Genomic DNA, 5,661 nt, shown 5'->3' on the forward strand with positions numbered 1-5,661 from the left:
GTAACTTTGAATTTATTTCAAAATAAATTTAAAAAAAAAGAAAAGAAAAGAAAGGGTAGGATACATGCCAAGATCCAGAGTTTCACTTCTAAAGAGAGAGTGAGACGAATGGGATTGGGGGACTGTCACATGTTCACATTGGGTAAATCTGATGATGAGTAAATGGGTGTTTATTATAAAAAAAAAAATGGTTAAAACAGCAAATTTTAGGTTATATCTATTTTACCACAATAAAAAATATTTTTAAACAAATATTTTTAAAAAGGCTTCTTTCTCAGCCTCTGTTCAGTTCAAAGTTTGCTCTGTATCTCCCATGGGTTCCTAAAGCTACACTCATTTACGACATTTTTTCCTGGTGGTTCATGTGCGAAAAAGTTGAGATGCTGCTAATCTTCAGTTTGCAAATGAACAAAGGAAATGCTTTTGGTTCAGACTAAAACCTTTGAAGAAACAATCCAGGGGCTGATGTCAGAGAGAAGCCTGACAGTCGACACAGGCAGGTCAACAGCCTAACAGTATTAATAGAACTATGAGAATAATAGGAGGCATCACAATTCTCCCAAAAAATGCCCCAAAATGTCAAAAAAAAAAAAAAGAACAAAGTCCAAACCAAGAGCACCACACACTGGATGACGGGTTAGAAACGCTGCATACAAGTCAACCCCCCTTCTTTACTCTTTTTTCCAAGTTGTTTAGCTCAGGGACACATGCTACATTGGATCTACTGATACAAAAGCCACTTCTGAATAGTTTTGACAATTCATGAGTATCATTTATTATAGTTTAGAACCTCTACAAGGGAAAAGTCTGGAGCTGCTCTTTAAAAATCAACACATTTTTATATCTTCCTTCATTCAGCAAATATTTATTGGATACCCACCCTTTGTCAGGCTCTGACCTAGTTCCTGGGGACATCACAGCAAACAAAATACAAAGGGCTGCTGCCTTCAGGGAAGTTACATTCTGGCGGTATAGGCAGACAGAAGCAAGCAAACAAAGAAATAATTAAAAATTGCAGTAAGCTCTACAAAGGAAACAAACGAACAGCTAAGATGGAGAATGGTGAAGTTTGAGGAAAGAGGAGATACCATTTTGGCTAAAACTCAAAGAACAAGGAAAAGCTAGGCATTTAAAAAGAGATACAGTATTGTATGGTTGCTTTTATTGGAATCCATTCATTGTATGATTCCATTTATATAAAATGTCCAGAAAGGCAAATCTATATATACAGAAAGTGGATTCGAGGCTGCCTATGGCTCGGGATGGTAATGGGGTGTGACTGTAAATGGGCATGAGGTTTCTTTTTGGGGTGATGGGAATGTTCTAAAATTAGACTGTGGTGGCAGTTGCACAACTCTGTAAATATACTCAAAGCCATAGACTAGTACCCCTAAAATGGGTACATTTAATGATATTAAATTTATCTCAATAAAACTGCTAACTAATTAATTAGTTAATTGCCCCAGGAAACAGGTTTTCCTGAGGGTCCCGTGACCAGCCCACCCCTTACTCTCCCATCACTTCTCCTGGGTTAGTCAAGGTTCTCATCCCTGAATTAAAAGGACACTATAGAGACTGGCTCCGAGTCCCAGCTCGCTGAGCATCCGCCCTGTGCCTCCCAGCCAAGGTTTCAGCAGATCTCATCAAAATGCCATCTCAAATGGAACATGCCCTAGAAACTATGATGTTTACGTTTCACAAATTTGCCAGGGATAAAGGCTACTTAACAAAGGAGGACCTGAGAGTATTCATGGAGAAGGAGCTCCCCGGATTTTTGGAAAATCAAAAAGACCCTCTGGCTTGGACAAAATAATGAAGGATCTGGACCAGTGTCAAGATGGTAAAGTGGGCTACCAGGGCTTCTTGTCACTAACTGCTGGGCTTGACATCACATGCAATGACTATTTTGTAGTACACATGAAACAGAAGAGAAAGAAGTAGGCATTTGAGGAATTAATTCCCCCCACGCTCATAAGAATTATCCCAAGAATCGCTTAAGGAATCTGCCCTACAGCTTCTGCCTGCATAAGAATTTCATAACAGATCAGGGTCCTTAGAAAATGCACAAATAAAATCCAACTCCCATTTGACAAGTAGTGGAAGAAAAGTCAGTTAAATGCCAGATAAACTTTTAATTTTTATATTGTTTGCATCTTCTTGCCATCAATAAACAAATTTCTTTTTTAATAATAATAAAAAAAAGGATGCTATAGAAGAGGACAAAGGTTTTCTTCTTGTCTTTTTGATTGTTTGGATTCAAAACACATAGCATATATTAATTTCTAATAGTATGACTTAATCTGATCCTATCTGAATTATAACAATTAAACTGTACCTGAACACTGGTTCAAATAAGAACTGTGGGAAGGTTTTCCCATGGGAGGAACAGCAAGTTCAAGGTGTCTGGTGTGGAGAGGGGCCTGGCACGTGGGAGGAACCAAGGAAACCCCGAGTTCCAGGGTTCCCTGGAACAGGGCGGGAGGCAGAAGAGGAAGTGGAAAGAACAGCAGAGTCCAGATCACGCCGGGCCTCAGAGACCAAGGTAAGGAGCAAGGTGCTTTCAACTCTATAAAAGGGACTCACTGCATGAATTCCTCAAGTTATTAATGTTTTGATGATAAAACAAAAAACAGAATGTAGAGAAATGATCCACAACTTCCTGTTTTAGAATATGCTGTCCCATCCTTTCTCCCATTTGCTCTTCCTGACAACCTAGTCAGAAAAAAAAAAAAAAAGTTTTATTATCTCTATTTATCAAAAGAGGAAACTGACACACAGTGAAGTTAAAATGACTTGTCCAAGTTGACACAGCTATTCACACAAAACCTAGGAATTATCTTTATTTTAGAAATAGATTCTTCACCTCATTTACCAAAACCCAGATTACCAATCTCCCTGTATCAGTTAACTTTTGCAGCACAGCAAATCATCCCAAAATTTAGTAGCTTAAAACTACCATTTATTATTGTTCATGAGTCTAGGGATCTGCTGGGTGGGTCTGTTGATCTGGATCAGGCTCAATTGATCTTCACTGGGCTTGCTCACTGGTCTGCAGTGACCTGGCTGCTCAGCTGGGATCCACTTGGTCTTGGGTGGCATCCCTAACATGTGGCAACTGACTGGTAGTAGGGGCAAAGGAGGTGATTGGGCCATATCTCTTCATCTAGCAGGCCACTTCTGGCATTTTAAATGGCGGCAATAAGATTCCAAGAGGGCAAGGGGAAGCATGCAAGGCTTCCTGAGGTTCAGGCTTAGGACCAACACCCCTCATTCCTGTTGCATTCTATTGGCCAGAGCAAATGACAAGTTCAGCCCAGAATCAAGGGGAAGAGAACAGATTCCACTTCTTGGTGGGAAGGGGTGAAAAGGCACATTGCAAAACCATAAATACCAGAAGGAGTGGAACACTATGGCCTTTTTTTTTTTTTTTTTGCAATCTACCAAAATCCCAGTCTTACAGATAGCAAGAAGTCAATTGCCCCTAAAGGACTAATGATCAGGACTTATTCCCAGAGTCCCTTTGTCTCCTCTGGCCACCACCAGGTACTCACAGGCATTTCTGATTGTGAGGAAACAAGAGGAGGATTATTATACCTGTGCATCAATTTGCCTGCCCTCTCAATTCCCCTTTCTTGGAGAGCTCTCTTCAGGCCTCTGGTTCAACCCCTCCACAGCTAACCAAATGGCCACCAGGGTGGACACCGGACCAAGCTAGGCCAAAGAGATTCTCTGTCCCAGGCATCTGGAATTGAGACTCAGAAATGCCCATTTGTCTTTGCATGCTCTTGAACAAAAAGGCTATGTAGGGAACTAGAATGACCATTTTCTGTCATGTGTGTAAAAACAGAGAAAGTCAGTCTGCAGAGAAGAAAAAAATGAAGCAGATGTTTAGAGAGAAGCAGGGATGAGGAATCATGCAAAGCATGCTGAGACAGAGACACAGACAGACAAATAGAGACAGAGATATACCATTTTGGCTTCGGAGGGTTTTCAGAGTCCTGGTTCAGTCCTTCGTGGGGCGAGATTGCGCTTCCTACCTTTAAATTCCAAGAGATACCTCTGATCCTTGTAATAAATTTCCCTCGTTGGTGTAAGTTAGCTTGAGTGGATTTTGGTTTTTGCAACCTAAAGAGCCTCAGTAATGCCACAGGGGTCTTTGTCATCCTGCCAAGATACACCTTGCAACCAGCCTGGCCAGGTCAAGAGCAAAAAGGTTTCAATCAGGAAATGGAAAGTCATGTCCCAGATGTTGCTGCTGCCTCCATTCACTGCACAATGTTATACGTTGTGGGTAGGTTCCCAGGCTGGCCCACAAGGGTCTGTTTAATCCTACAATGCCATTAGCATGTACGCTCAGTTACAGAACAGAGAGATAAATAGATAAATGTATCAAACAGCACACAAATTAATCAAATAAACTCATGTAATCTAATTTAGCATCTGCCACAATTAGGGATGTTCCCTTCTCTATCCAAACCATTCTTTCTTTCTATTTTCTTTTTTCCCCCAAGAAACAGAGACAATGAGAATGACAAAGCATTTTCACTCTCCTTTTAATCTCAATTAACTGTAGTACTTAGTAATGTCTTAATACGGAATGGACATTTGTGGTCACCCACCATCTCCTGAGCATACTACGAGTCCATGTTCTCCACGGAAGAAGCCAGCTTCCCAGCTCCCCTTGATTCAGGTTCAGGCACATGATGCAGCCCTCTCAGTCAGACAGGACATATGTGAGTCTTCAATTTGGAAACGAGGGAGATGGGAACAACTAATGTGCAGAGTCTCTCTTTTGTCCAAATGATAAACAGCCTTTTGTCAAGATTTAACTCTGTTATCAGTTATTCCAGAATATCTGGTTATTCACACAGGCATTTTGTTTTAATCAGAATTCTTTCATTTGCAAGTAACAAACCATTCAAACTGGCTTTAAATGGGCAAAAGATTTGAACTGACACTTCACAGAAGAAGGCTTTCAAATGGCCAATAAGCACATGAAAATGTGCTCAATATCATTCATCATAAGGGAAATTCAAATCAAGACCACAATGAAATGCCACTTCACATTCATGAGACCGGCTAAAATTACAAAAAATGAAAATATCACATGTTGGCCAGGATGTGAGGCAACTGGAACTTCCATACAATACTGATTGTTCCAGTTTGCTAATGCTGACGTTATGCAAAATACAGAAATGGATTGGCTTTCATAAAGGGGGTTTATTTGGTTACAAAATTACAGTCTTAAGGCCATAAAGTGTCCAAGGTAAGGCATCAACTACGGGGTACCTTCAATGAAGGATGGCCATTGGCATCCGAAAACCTCTGTTAGCTCAGAAGGCACGTGGCTGGTGTCTGCTTGCTCCCAGATTGCATTTCAAAATGGCATTCTCCAAAATGTTGCTCTTGGGGCGTTTTGTCATCTCTTAGCTGCAGCTCCTCTTTTAGAATGTCACTGTCAGTTGCTCTCTAAAATGTCACTCATAGCTGCCCTGTGTCTGGGCCTGTGTGGCTCTTTTTAAGGTACTCCAGTGATCCAATAAAGACCCACCCTGAATGGGTGAGGCAACACCTACATAGAATTAATCTAATGGAAGGTCTCACCCATAGTTGATTGAGTCACATCTCCATGGAAACACTGAACCAATAAATTCCAACCTA

At 40.8% G+C, this 5,661-nt stretch overlaps 1 pseudogene; it reads left to right on the plus strand.

Moving 5' to 3' along the window:
* Positions 1–1,648: 1,648 nt before the first annotated feature.
* Positions 1,649–1,941, plus strand: LOC119505881 (annotated as a pseudogene).
* Positions 1,942–5,661: the final 3,720 nt, after the last annotated feature.

This window comes from Choloepus didactylus, chromosome 11 (genome assembly GCF_015220235.1).
Source record: "Choloepus didactylus isolate mChoDid1 chromosome 11, mChoDid1.pri, whole genome shotgun sequence".
NCBI lineage: Eukaryota > Metazoa > Chordata > Mammalia > Pilosa > Megalonychidae > Choloepus > Choloepus didactylus.